The sequence below is a fragment of the Herpailurus yagouaroundi genome, unplaced genomic scaffold (assembly GCF_014898765.1).
Source record: "Herpailurus yagouaroundi ecotype Mexico unplaced genomic scaffold, PumYag 199, whole genome shotgun sequence".
In the NCBI taxonomy this organism is placed as follows: domain Eukaryota; kingdom Metazoa; phylum Chordata; class Mammalia; order Carnivora; family Felidae; genus Herpailurus; species Herpailurus yagouaroundi.
In genome coordinates this window covers 21,140,692-21,156,134 of record NW_024412430.1, presented here as the reverse complement: position 1 = coordinate 21,156,134, position 15,443 = coordinate 21,140,692, and the positions used below count along the sequence as shown (strand labels likewise).

Below are 15,443 nucleotides of genomic sequence, written 5' to 3'. Positions count from 1 at the left end.
TCCCTATACACGCTAGTTACTTTTAACTACATGTGAGGGCTTCTCCCTCATTCATTTCCTGGATTAATGAGTATGATGACTAGAGCTAATTATCTCTGGCTAGTCTATCTCTGTACAGAGATTTTAAGGAATATTCCCAAGCAGCTGCCGAAACTCCTTTTGTTTCGGGGAACTTCCCTGTCTTCTCTGGCCTGACATAGACTGCCTAATTCCACTAGTGGAAAACAAAACAAATAATACAAAACAAAACAAAAATTGATATCTGCTCACCTATCTGAGCTGACAGGCTTTAGGACCACTTGAACTCTTTTCTCTGCCCTCTGTGCCTTTGTCTGCCTTCAGGCCTCTTGGAGGCACCTCACTTTTTCTGCCTTCCCTTCCCACTCCTCCTGTTTCTGCATTACCTTGGGTGCAGCCTTCAAATCTGGCTCTTCGGTGTCTCATGTAGCATCAGCTCCTCCTCCCCACACTGTCAAAAAGGAAAAAACACCCCCTTAAACTTCAGATTTCCTCACTGGTTCCACAGGAAAAAAATTAACAATGGTAAACTTTTAAGGGGACACAGATGAAATGTTAAGATAGGCATATCTTTTAAATTATAGACCCTTATTCTATTAAGGTCTATTAAAGGTCAAATAAGCTCATGTTCTCTCTGTTCCAATTTGTTAACATAAAGGATGACTTAATGGTTAACTTTTTTTGCCTTATAGTTTTCATGGGTAATTGTTAAGATAGCTTTCAGGGTCTTTGGTAACCTAAGACTTGAACGTTTTGCTTAAATGATAAATTAAGTTCTTCAGACATTTAGGCCTCTTCTAAATCAAATGGAATGTTGAAGCATTTTGTACTTAACATAGGTTTATGCTTCTGACTTAAGTAAAACAAAAAAAACCAACTAAGAATATTTAAATCCATTAAAGGGGCGCCTGGGTGGCTCAGTCGGTTGGGCGGCCAACTTCGGCTCAGGTCATGATCTCCGAGTTCGTGAGTTCGAGCCCCATGTTGGACTCTGTGCTGACAGCTCGGAGCCTGGAGCCTGCTTCAGATTCTGTGTCTCCCTCTCTGCCCCTCCCCCATTCACGCTCTGTCTCTCTCTGCCTTTCAAAAATGAATAAATGCTAAAAAAAAAAAAATCCATTAAAAAAACATGCTTTATTCTTAATGGATTCATAAGTCTACCACCTAAAGAATTTTCTCCTATAACAGACAATTCACAGTTGGTTACTACTTAGTTTTCACTGGAGATTGAAGTTTCTAAGAATTAAAATTTATCTACTAAATGTAGTTAAAACTGATAAAAATAAGAAAAGCAACTCTGTATATAGAAAAGTAGATATGAAAAAAAGACAGAAGAAATGGAAATTAAAAGAAAGTAATTTTGTCCTAAATAAGACTGGTTATTTGAAAAGAAATGCCTTGGGACAAAATCTAAATGCAAAAAAAGTTGTAGAAGTTTCGTGAAGAAAAATCTTTAAAAAGAAATTTTACATGTGCTCAGAACAGACTAAGGTTAAAATAAATGCATTTTAAAAACACACAGGGTTAAGATTAAGATTCCCCCTCGTTTGATCCAAAGTCTGGGAAAATGATGGCAATCCTCTTGGTGCCAGCCTCCAAATCCTCCACATTTGTGTTGTTCCTGTTTAGCAGAGGAATGGATGCCTCTACCCTGTGAAGAATGGATAATATACGAAGGGCTTTTACTAAGATACCTGGAAGCCATTTTACTAAACATAGCCCATTGTATGCCACAAATGGGTATCCACATGGCTGAAACATATTTATATGGGCATTGCTAAAAAAAGGCAGGGGAATAGACCCTGACTTTGGTCATTTAGCCCCCTCCCCCAATTGCCGATGGATGATCAATATGTAAGTTACTGCTGAGCCAAAATAAAATTAGTGCATCCTACGACAACCACAGAAAGATATATTTTTGTTAATGGTAATAAATAAGTAAATAAATAATTTTAACAAAAAAGGGTAAAACAACAGGACAACACACCCTTTTAAGTTGTTTTACTTAAGCCTTGGTTGGAATTACCCATTCCTTATAATCCACAGGTGAAACAGTTGTAAAATAAGCATATATTACTCTCAAAAACATGTTAAAAAAACAAAAAGGGGGAGATACCCCTGGTTGTCTGCATTACAACCTCAGCTCCTTTTTAATCATACTATGATTACTCTTAGCTTTTTAAATCTTAATCCTCAAGGACTAACTGTAGTTGAGTGACATTCTTCAAAATAATATAAACCCTCTCACCCTATGGTGCTGTGCAAAACCCCTGAAAGGGGCCCACACGAACTGGGCTCACTAAACTTCTCACCTGGGGTCGAGGATATGCTCGTGTTCTTTCAGATTCCGGACCTCTGTGGATCCCCTCTCGGGGTAAGGTGAAGCCTTACCATGGCATGGTGGAGACCCGTAGGATATCTTCCAATGAATCAAGACTTCCGGAGAATGACTGAGTGAGCGGCCACCGCCCCTCTTTTTCAAGATGGAGGAAGCCTCTTCACGGACTCCTCATCCTGAAGCCAGTCCACAAATGCAAGTCCTTGCCCCTCATATAACATGGGGAAGCCTTAAATGCCTGTCTAACCAGGCCGGCATCCTCTTATAACACAATGATATTATATATACACCCCTGATTCACATTTGATGGCCATGATTTCTGTCATTAACAAAAGTTCGATTTGTGTAACCCTGATTCTTCTCCTTGCCCTCATTTGTCCAGGCCAAGCTCAATATTCATATTGGGCTCATCTCCTTAAGCCATCTATATTTGATACCTTAACACTCCTAGCCTGAGATATTCCTATTAGCAATAATGACAGAGTTCATGGAAGGAGCCAGTCTTAACCCGCCCTTCCAAACGAAACAAAAACATTAGCTTTATATGCCAAGACCGCAGTGATGGCTTACTTCAGCGCCTCCTGTGTGTGTTACTAAGTTAAGCAATTTATCTGCTTGTCTTAAAAATCAACTGGCTTTTGCATGTACAGCCCAAACCCTCTACAAGGCTAATTTTACTTTTTTTCTCAGCCATAAGCTTCGATATATTTAAAAAAAGGGCATATCTCACATTCCTGTTATAGCTTGCGCTAGTCTCAAATATTCAGACAACCCCTGGAATAATATTCCTTGGACAACCTGTTATGGAGAGACTGAGCATAACCTTCACTGGGGTAATTGGACTATTATTGACAGGGGTCCTAGAGGACATCTTGAAACAAAATATTCAAAAAAGACCATATCCTTTGACCAGTTTAGTAGGGAGAGTATTTTTTGGAAAGATGGAGGTTTGTCTGGACCTACAATTTCTGCACATAAAGGGAAATTAAAAGGACGTTGGCTTGTTAACCTTTGGAAGCTAGGTCTTCCCTTCTTCATTTGTACCATTAGCCACGGTGAAATTTATGTAAATCAGCATACTAACCTAACTTGGGCCTCCCTGCACAACAATCAATTAGCATGGACCACTAGTTGTGTCCCTTCTCCCTATGTTTTCTTTGCTACCTCCACTTTACAGATCCAACAACTATCATAGCTCTACCTCCCAGAGTTGGTTTATATCCTGCGTAAGTACTGATAACATCACCCAATTAAATATCTCCTCCTTATTAGTAGTTAGCATGTCTCAGCCTGGGTTCCTGTTAATAGCTCTAGAACCCTATATACATCTATCAGGAGTTAGGTGCGCTTTCCAAGCCTGTTTAACACTGGCATTCTGCTGTAAGGCAAAAAAGATTTGCTGGCCTACTGATCATGGGCATCTTAGCAGCAGTAGGTGTTATCGCCTCTGCCACTGTAGCTGGAGTCAGCCTGCATCATACTATCCAGACAGCCCATGTCCTTAATAAATATGGTCAACACTACCAAAGAATTTATAAGCCAGACTTCCATTGATAAACAAGTTTCAGCCTGCCTCGAAGCTCTTGAGGCTGCAGTGGAATTTATTGGAAAGCAACAGGAAGGCTTGTTCCTCCACTCTAAACTGCCCTGTGACCCTAACTACCAGCATATCTGCATGACTGGCATTCCTTATAATCACCCCTAGGCTTGGGATGCTGTCCAGGCACACCTTTGCAGTGTCTTTTCTTCCTAACTCTCTGACGATACAGAAAATTTAGATACGACATTGTGCCAACAGCTACAATATGTAGAAGATCAGCTTAAAAATGGGCTGATTCCTGGGAAATGTGGCACAACGTAAATCCTTTCTCACAGCTAGCACCCATCTCAAATTCCGGATAACTCTGTAAAGTGGAATGCTTTTACTGTGTCTCTTTTTATGTCTTTGCAGAATCACCCTCCAAGCCATCCAAAAGCAAAAGAAGGACCAGGAGCTTGTCATGATGGTCCTCAAACACAAAACTAAAAGAACCAAGAAAAACAAAAAGGGAGCACTGTGGAGAATAAGCTTAGGAAATCCCTGAGCCTGCACTGATGGGTTAACAAGGCATAAAGAATTACAAAGCCAGAGGATGCTCACATCCACGCTTGGGAAACAGGATTGCCCCCAGAATAGAGGAGGGGGGGCGCAAAGACCCCCAATACAAAGGCATATGAGGTAAGCAAGCTTAGGTATTCAGGGCAAAAGTGCCCCCCAATTTAGTACTATAGCAGAAAGCTGCTTTCACAGGAAGGAAGGACTAAATTAGGCAAACAGGTAAGTAGGGCTATAGACCACTGCACTGTAGATGAAACTGCAGAGCAGAGCTGATTAGCAAAAGAAAAGGTGTGTTGTTAACCCTGAGGTCACTTGCTGTGTCTTATCCCCTGGGCTGGCTAAGATAAACAGATGGGGCACCTCCTGTCTGCTGTTAACAACCATCTGCCTGGTGCCAGGATTGTTTTATATTGACCCAAACCCCAACCATATATCCTCAAAACCCCCTTTCCCTCATGCCCATGAGTTCATGTTTACCAGTTTATTGTCTCTTTGTGCACTCCCCATCACGTTTGTAAGCCTTCTGATTTTAATAAATATGGGGTAAGGACCCTTACTTGGGGGTCTTGTCTTTTCCCGGACATTAGCCGTCTCTCGCTTTTAATCCTGCATCTGCTCTCTTGCTGGCCAAGAGAGAACTTTAGACTTAGAGTCTACAGCACGAGATAATTAAAATAGGTATTTCAAAATACTTAAAAGATAAAAAGGCAATAGAATATGGAGGAAACACAGAAATATGGCAGAAATCCTATGTTGTGAGTAGTTACAATTACTGTAAGTGGACTAAAACATCAATCTAAGGCTGTTTTCTGCCAAATGTGAAATAGAATCATAAAATCAAAAAATCATTGGTTTACATTATAACAGCTGGCATGGAGATTAGAACAAAAGTAGTAAAAATGTAGTAAAATCAATTAACATCTACAAAAACTAGTCAAAGGACACATTAAAAAGATAAAATATATACATAAAACGGGGAGTAAAACTTCAGTGCTTTTAAAATGTATTTAAGCTTAAGTGATCATCAACTTAATCTAGACTGCTAATCATATAGGATCTATATGAACCCCATGGTAACCACAAATCTAAATCTATACTAGATGCCCAATAAAGACAAATCCAAGCATAATGCTAAAAGCAGGAAAGCAGAAGAAAGGAACAGAGAACTACAACACACACACACACACAATTTCGATGGCAGTAAGTACATACCTATCAATAATTAAATGGAAATGGATTACATGCCACATGCTCCAATCAAGACTTACAGTGACTAAATGGACAGAAAAGACTCATCTACATGCTACCTAAAAGAGAGTCACTACAGACCTAAAGACACATACCGAAAGCAAAAGGATGGAAAAAAGATATTCCATGGAAATGGGGGAAAAACCCATGGTAGCAATGCTTATTTATCAGACAAGGTAGACGTTATAACAAAGATGGTAGCAAGAAACAGAGAAGGGAATTAACCACGTAATGATAGAGGTCAAACTAAATGATACAATTATAGATATTGCACCCAAAATAGGAGCATCTAAATACATAAAGTAAATACTAACAGACATAGAGAAATTGACAGTAAAATAATAGTAGGAAAATTTAACACGAATGGATAGATCAGACAGAAAATAAGGAAACAGTGGCCACAAGTTACATATTAGAACAGAGGGGCTTAACAGATAATACATATACACATTCCATCCCCCCAAAACACAATATACATTCAAGTGCATATGAAACCTTATCCAGGATCATGTTAAGCCTCAAAACAAGTCTCAAATTTAAGGTTAGCATTGTATCAGGAAGCATCTTTTCAGACCACAATGATATGAAACTGCAATTCAATCATAAGAAAAAAAAATAGGAAAAACACAAACACATGGAGACTAAACAACATGCTACCAAACAACTAATGGGTCAGTGAAGAAATCAAAGAGCAAATTTCAATATACATGGAGACACTTGAAAACACGATGGTCCAAAATCTTTGGAACATAGCAAAAGTAGTTATAAGAGGGAAGTTTAGAGTGATACAGGCCTACCTCAAGAAACAAAAATCTTGGGAGGCTAGGAAGGCAGAGCAGCATGGAAGTTCTCTGCTTCTCTTGTCTCTGAAATACAACTAGGTCAGCACCAAACCATTGTGCACACCTATAAAATTGGTCTGAGGATTATCTGCATAACTTGACAGGTACATGGCGCAGAGGTGAAGTGGAGGAGAAAGAAGCCACGGAGGGTAGGGACCTGTTTTTGCAGAGAGAGGACAGAGAAAGGGGGTAGAGTACAGGAAAAGCATTCCCAGGGAAAGTAGGTGGAGAGAAAGAGAGTGGAAACACCCACAAGTGAACAAGAAAGGGAGATAGGAGAGGGTTTCAATACCATTAGCACTCTATAAACAGGGGAAGGCAGAGTCAGAAATGCTGCAGCTCAATACCTGGCGGTGCTCTGGTGGGAAGGATGAATCCTCCAGGAGCAGGCAGCGAGGTCTGAGGGGTCCACAAGCCACATGGGGAGAAGCAGTTCCCATGCTAGAAGGGCATTTTGTAGAGGCTGTATGGCCTTTCCCATAGGCAGAGGTCCCAGAGGACCCAGAGGATGCAGAATTGAATACAAGAGAAGCTAATGTCTGGGAGGAGACAAGAGCCCCAAACAGGGGTTTCACCCCCATATTTATTGATCTCTCAAGATCTTACTGCGTGAATGTGAAGAAAACAGTAATCATTAACCTGTGTAAGAAGCAGAACAGCAAAGAAACCCAAAGGCCAGAGAAGGAGAGAAATAATAAAGATTAGAACAGAAATAAAGAATATAGAATAAAAAACCCAGTAGAACACATCAATGAAACCAAGAGCTCAGTTTTTTTAAAAAATAAAATTGACGGGGCGCCTGGGTGGCGCAGTCGGTTAAGCGTCCGACTTCAGCCAGGTCACGATCTCGCAGTCCATGAGTTCGAGCCCCGCATCAGGCTCTGGGCTGATGGCTCAGAGCCTGGAGCCTGTTTCCGATTCTGTGTCTCCCTCTCTCTCTGCCCCTCCCCCGTTCATGCTCTGTCTCTCTCTCTGTCCCAAAAATAAATAAACGTTGAAAAAAAAAATTAAAAAAATAAAAATAAAATTGATGACCCCCTAGCCAAACTTCTCAAAAAAAAAAAAAAAAAAAAGAGGAACCAAATAGATAAAATGATGAATGAAATTGGACATATCACAATGAACCCCTGAGAAATACAAACAATTATCAGAGAATACTATGAAAAATTATATGCCAGCCAACTGGACAACTTGGAAGAAATGGAAAAATTCCTAGACACTTACACACTACCAAAACTCAAATGGGAAGAAATAGAAAATTTGAACAGACCATAACCAGTGAAGAAATTAAATCCGTTCTCAAAAATCTCCCAACAAATAAGAGTCTAGGACCAGATGGCTTCCCTGGGGAATTCTACCAGACATTTACTGCAGAGTTAATACCTATCCTTCTCAAGCTGTACCAAAAAAATAGAAATTGAAGGAAAGCTTCTGGATTCTTTCTATGAAGCCAGTGTTACTTTAATTCCCAAACCAGACAGAGACACCACTAAAAAGGAGAATTGCAGGCCAATATCCCTGATGAACATGGATGTGAAAATTCCCAGTGACATACTAGCAAATCGAATTCAACAGCATATAAAAAGAATTACTAACCATGATCAAGTGAGATTCATTCCTGGGCTGCAGAGCTGGTTCAACATTTGCAAATCAATCAGTGTGATATATCACGTTAATAGAAGAAAGGATCAGAAACATATGAACCTGTCAATAGATGCAGAAAAATCATTTGATAAAATACAGCATCATTTCTTAATAAAAACCCTCAAGAAAGTCAGTATAGAAGGAACATACCTTAACATCAAAAAAGCCATATATGCAAAGTCCACAGCTATTATCTCCTCAATGGAGAAAAACTAAGAGCTTTCCTCCTGAGATCAGGAACACGACCGGGATGTCCACTCTCACCAGTGTTGTTTAACATAGTGTTAGAAGTCCTAGCATCAGAATTCAGACAACAAAATGAAATCAAAGGTATCAAAATCGACAAAGAAGTCAAACTTTAACTTTTCGCAGATGACAAAATACTCTACATGGAAAACCTGACTCCACCAAAAAGCTGCTAGAACTGATCCATGAATTCAGCAAAACCCTAGGGTACAAAATCAATGTACAGATATCGGTTGTGTTTCTATGCACCCATAATGAAGCAACAGAAAGAGAAAGCAAACCTAACCAACCAAATAATAATAAACCTAACGAAAGATGTAAAAGATCTGTATACTGAAAACTATAGAAAACTTGCGAGAAAATTGAAGAAGACACAAAGAAATGGAAAAACATTCCATGCTCATGGATTGGAAGAACAAATATTGTTAAAATGTCAATACTAACCAAAGCACTCTACACATTCACTGCAATGCCAATTGCACCAGCTATCTTCTCAAAGCTAGAACAAACAATCTTAAAATTTGTATGGAAACACAAAAGACCCCAAATAGCCAGAGTAATATTGAAAGAGAAAACCAAAGTGGGAGGCATCACAATCCCAGACTTTAGCCTCTACTACAAACTGTAATCATCAAGATAGTATGATATTGGCACAAAAACAAATACATAGACCAATGGAATAGAATAGAGAACCAAGAATTGGACCCACAAATGTCTGGCCAACTAATCTTTCACAAAGCAGGAAAGAGTATCCATTGGAAAACAAACAGTCTCTTTAGCAAATGGTGCTGGGAGAACTGGATAGCAACATACAGAATAATGATACTGGACCACTTTCTTATACCGTACACAAAAACTCAAAATGGATGAAAGACCTAAATGTGAGCCAGGAAGCCATCAAAACCCCAGGAAACAACCTCTTTGACCTCAGCCACAGCAATTTCTTGCTTGACACATCTCCAAAGGCAAGGGAATTAAAAGCAAAAATGAACTATTGGGACATCATCAAGACAAAAACCTTCTGCACAGCAAAGGAAACCATCAACAAAACTAAAAGGCAACTGACAGGATGGGAAAAGATACTTGCAAATGACATAAAAATCTATAGAGAACTTACCAGATTCAACACCTGAAAAACAAATAATTCAGTGAAGAAATGGGCAGAAGACATGAATAGACACTTTTCCAAAGAAGACATCCAGATGGCCACGAAAAGATGCTCAACATCACATCATCAGGGAAATACAAATCAAAACCAGCATGAGGTACCACCACATATCTGTCAGAATGGCTAAAATTAACAAGTCAGGAATGAACAGATGCTCATGGGGATGTGGAGAAATGGGAACCCTCTTGCACTGTTGGTGGGAATGCAAACTGGTGCAGCCACTCTGGAAACAGTATGGAGGTTCTTCAAAAATTAAGAATAGAATTATCCTATGACCCAGCAATAGCACTACTAGGAATTTATTCAAAGGATGCAGGAGTGCTGATTCATAGGGGCACATGTACTCCATTGTTTATAGCAGCACTATCAACGATAATCAAAGTATGGAAAGAGCCCAAATGTCCATCAACTGAAGAATGGCTAAGAAGATGTGATTTATATGTACAACAGAATACTACTTGACAATGAGAAAGAATGCAGTCTTGCCATTAGCAACAACGTGGATGGAACTGGAGGGTATTATGGTAAGTGAAATAAGTCAGTCAGAGAGAGACAGATATCATATATTTTCACTCATATATGGAATTTGAGAAACTTAACAGAAGACCATGGGGGAAGGGAAAGGGGAAAATCGTTTCAAACAGAGAGGGAGGTAAACCATAAGAGACTCTTAAATACAGAGAACAAACTGAGGGTTGATGATGGGGGGGGCAAGGGAGAGGGGGAAATGGGTGATGGACGTTGAGGAGGGCACTTGTTGAGATGGGCACTGGTTGTTGTATGTAAATAATGAATCATGGGAATCTACTCGTGAAGCCGAGAGCATACACTATATGTTAGGTAACTTGACAATAAATTGTATTAAAAAAAAAAAAAGTATTGCCCTGGAGGCGCTGATTAATTGTAAAATTTTTTTAAAATTCTAAAAATATTAGAAATGGATATGTTTGTTGTAATTTCCAAACAGCACCTTCTCCCTTAGAAACCTAAGCATTAGAATTAGCAAATCAGCATGATTTGAAAATAATATTGGAAGTCAGTGTAACATATTGAGATCAGTGTAATAATAATTAGAAAATATGATAGGAAAATTATCCCATTTGCCACAAAACTGGCAACTATGATACCTTGGAATAATCTAAAATGAAAAAAAAACTTTATGAAGAAAAAACACAGCTTTTCTAAAGGAATAAAGAATAGAGAGATAACCCATGTTCATGATAGAAGAATTACTACTTTTAAGAGGCCATATATTGAAAGCAATACTGATAAAATTGCTACCGTTTAAAAAATAGAATGTAAAAAGATGATTATCTGGTTTATATGCATCTGTACAAGTACAAGAGTAGTCAAGACAATCTTGCAGAAACAAAAAGGCAGAGGAAGGGGTAGACCTGCCCTGTGAATTATGAAGACAAAGTTAAATCTTATCATTGAGACCAGCAGCATCAGTGCATGAATAGACAATAGAGGATCAAGAAACAGACCTATGTATATTTTGAAATTTGGTATACAATAGGTGACATTTCAAATCAGAATGGAGAAATGATGCTTCAGTAAGTGATCTTGGAAGGACTGGCTATCCACATGGAATGAAGCAGATCCTTTCCTCATACTGTGCACAAAAATAAGTTTTTTATGTGTGAAGGATCTAAGCTTTTTTTTTAAGTTATAGGGAAAAAATTAGAAAAGAGTAGGCTTTTAAAGCAGGATTAAATAATACAAAAGCAAAACTTATAGCAAAATAATTAGTCTATATAAAGATTTAAATCTTTTGTACAAGTGACACCATAACCAAAATTAAGACATGCTGTTGACAGCAACCCCTAAATTGAGCAAAGAGGAAACATAATTTGCAGAAGAAACCAAATCCTAAAGTACAGGATAAAGTGCTCAAAATCATTAGTAATCACAACAAAATAAAACAGTAATGACCTATTACTTTGCACTATTAGGCTGGCCAAAAAAAAAAAAAAAAAAAAAAAAAAAGCAAGCAAGCAAGCTAGCTGGATGATGCTGAGGATTTGCAGATGCATAGGGACACAGGACACAATGATGGAGGCTGCCTCTACCTGGCTCACATCGGAATGTCTTTGGCCATTCCAAGGTTATGTGTTCCCAGTAGTGCGGGTTCTGTGTAACAATGTTTCTTTAGCAAATGGTGATGAGAGAACTGCAGCGTTATGTACAATAGCCAAGATATGTTAAGCAACCTAAGTGCCCATCAATAGATGAATGGATAAAAAAGATGTGGTGTATATATACACATTGCTATATAAAGAATGAGACTCTGCCATTTGTGACAATATGGACAGACCTAGAGAGTATTGTGTTAAGTGAACTAAGTCAGAGAAAGACAAGAACCTTGCCATTTCACTTAAAATTTGACTTTTTACCAAGTCTATAGTCATAGAGTGCTGCAAAGCATCAGTTTTAGAGGAAACAGTATCTAGCTTCCTTTGGGTTTGTTTTTATGTCTCTGGATTTTTTTTTCCTGGATACAGAAAGAGCGAATTTTTCTTTGTTTAATTTTACTTTATCTTTTTCTTCCTTTTTCTGTCAAGCAGACTAAATCCTAGAATCTAGCTCTCTTTATTTATTTATGTTTTTAGCTTTTTAAATTTTATTATTTTTTTTTTCTCCAAAACGACAAAACAGAGGAATTCATCCCAGAAGAAAGAATAGGAAGGAATCATGGCCAGGGATTTAATCATTACAGATACAAGTAAGTTGTCTGAAGTACTATTTAAAACAATTACAAGGATTCTAGTGGGCTTCAAAAAAGCATAGAAGAACCTAGAGAATCCTTTCCTGTACAAATAAAAGCAAAGTCTAGTCAGGCACAAATTATTAATGTATAACTGAGCTGCAAACCTGAATGGGTGCCACAACAGTGAGGATGGATGAAGCAGAGGAACAATTAGTGATATAGAAGATAAAATTATGGAAAATAAGCTGAAAATGAGGAAACAAAAGTCAGGCATCATGAAGGTAGACTTAGGAAACTCAGCAACTTATTAAAGTGGAATAACATTTGATCATAAGAGTCCCAGAGGATGAAGAGAGAGAAACAGGGGCAGAAGGTTTATTTGAACAAACCGTACCTAAAAACTTCCCTAATCTGGGGAAAGATAGACATCAAAATCCAAAAAGCACAGAGATGTCCCATTAAATTTAAGAAAAGCTGGTCATCACCAAGGCATATCAGTCAAATTCACAAAATACACAGACAAGGAAAGAAACCTAAATGCAGAAAAGGAAAAAGTCCTTAATCTAAAAGGGAAGAGAAGATTCATAGATCTGTCCACAGAAACTTAGCATGCCTGAAGGGAGGGGCAGGATATATTCAACATTCTAAATGGGAAAAATATACAGCCAGAATACTTTATCCAGCAAGGCTGTCATTCCTAAGAGGAGAGATAAGAGTTTCTCTGACAAAAACTAAAAGAATTTAGCACTAAACCAGCTCTTCAAGAAATATTAAGGGGGACTCTTAGAGTGGGACAAAAAAAAAAAAAAAAACCTAAAAGCAACAAAAACTAGAAGGGAACAGAGAACATAACCAGAAATACCAACTTTAGACATAACAGAATGGCACTAAAGTCGTATTTTTCAGTAATCACTCTGAATGTAACTGGACTAAATGTTCCAACCAAAATACACAGGATATCAGATTAAAAAAACCACAAGACCCTGGGAATGCAAGCTGGTACAGCCACTCTGGAAAACAGTATGGAGGTTCCTCAAAAAACTAAAAATAGAACTGCCCTATGACCCAGCAATTGTACTACTAGGCATTTATCCACAGGATACAGGTGTGCTGTTTCGAAGGGACACTGCACCCCCATGTTTATAGCAGCACTATCAACAATAGCCGAAGTATGGAAAGAGCCCAAATGTCCATGGATGGATGAATGGATACAGAAAATGTGGTGTGTATGTATGTGTGTGTGTGTGTACACACACATACACACACACACAATGGAGTATTAGCCAGCAATCAAAAAGAATAAAATCTTGACATTTGCAACTACATGGATGGGACTGGAGGGTATTATGCTAAGTGAAATTAGAGAAAGACAAATATCATATGACTTCACTCATATGAGGACTGTAAGGGAAAACATGAACGTTAGGGAAGGAAAACAAAAATAATATAAAAACAGGGAGGGGGACAAAACAGAAGAGACTCATTAATATGGAGAACAAACCGGGTTTACTGGAGGGGTTGTGGGAGGGGGGATGGGCTAAATGGGTAAGGAGCACTAAGGAATCTACTGAAGTCATTGTTGCACTATATGCTAATTTGGATGTAAATTTAAAAAAAAATTTTTTTAAAAACCCACAAGACCCATCTATATGCTGCATATAGGAGACTCATTTAAAAAAATTTTTTAATGTTTATTTATTTTTGAGACAGCATGAATGGGGGAGGGTCAGAGAGAGAGGGAGACACAGAATCGGAAGCAGGCTGCAGGCTCTGAGCTGTCAGCACAGAGCCCGACACGGGGCTCGAACTCACAGACCGTGAGATCATGACCTGAGCCAAAGTCAGATGCTTAACCGACTGAGCCACCCAGGCGCCCCCAGGAGACTCATTTTAGAACTAAAGACATCAGCAGACTGAAAGTGAGGGGATGCAGAACCAGATTTCATGCTAATGGATGCCAAAGAAAGAGTAGCTATACTTATTATATTAGATAAACTACATTTTAAAAGAAAGACTATAAAGGTGCTTGGGTGTCTCAGTTGGTTAAGCATCCGATTTGGGCTCAGGTTATGATCTCGCTGTTCATGGGTTCGAGCTTTGCATCAGGCTCTGTCTGACAGCTAAAGGCCGGGAGCCTGCTTCAGATTCTGTGTCTCCCTCTCTCTCTGCCCCTCCCCACTCACACTTTGTGTCTCTCTCTCTCAAGAGTGAATAAGTGTTAAAAGAAATTTAGAAACAAAGGCTGTAACAAGAGATTAAGAAGGGCATTATATATCATACTTAAGGGCTCTGTCCATCAACAAGATCTACCAATTATAAATATTTATACCCCCAACATGAAAGCACACAAATATATAAATCATTACTAACAAAGAAAATCATTGGTAATAATATGAGGGGACTTTAAGCAGAAAATCCACAAGGAAACAATGGCTTTGAATGGCACTGGACCTGATGGACTTAGCAGATATATTCAGAACATTCCATCCTCAATCAGCAAAATACACACTCTTTTTGAGTGCACATGATCTCCAGAATAAATTATATACAGGGTCACAAATCAGGTTTCAACATCTACAAAAAGATTGAGATCATAGCATGCATATATTTGGATCGCAACACTATGAGAATTGAAGTAAACCACAAGGAAAAAATTTGGAAAGATCACAAATACATGGAGGTTAAAAACAACTTACTAAAGAACCAATCAGTTAACCAGGAAATTAAGAAAAAGTACATGGAAGCCAATGAAAATGAAAACACTACAGTTGAGACTTTGGGGAGGCAGAAAAGACAGCCCTAGGAGGGAAGTATATTGAAATACAGGCCTATCTCAAGAAGCAAGAAAGGTCTCAAAAACACAATCTGCCTTTACACCTAAAGGAGCTAGAAAAGGAACAGCAAATAAAGCGTAAAGCCAGCAGAAGGGAAATAATAAAGACTGGAACAGAAATAAACAATGCAGAAACAGACAAGAATAGATCAATGAAACTGGAAGCTGGTTCTTGAAAGAATTAATAAAATTGATAAACCCTTAACCAGACTTATCAAAAAGAAAAATGACTCAAAAATCACAAATGAAAGAGGAGAGATCAAAACCAACACTTCAGAAATACAAGAATATCAGGAAA

The 15,443-nt window shown here is 38.5% G+C and overlaps 1 long non-coding RNA gene across 1 annotated transcript; it reads right to left on the bottom strand.

Moving 5' to 3' along the window:
- Positions 1–358: 358 nt before the first annotated feature.
- On the bottom strand, positions 359–2,425 carry LOC121013764 (uncharacterized). Its single transcript, XR_005782914.1, has 2 exons — positions 2,331–2,425; positions 359–469 (listed from the first exon to the last, which is right to left on the bottom strand). It is a non-coding gene; the product is annotated as an uncharacterized LOC121013764 (long non-coding RNA).
- Positions 2,426–15,443: the final 13,018 nt, after the last annotated feature.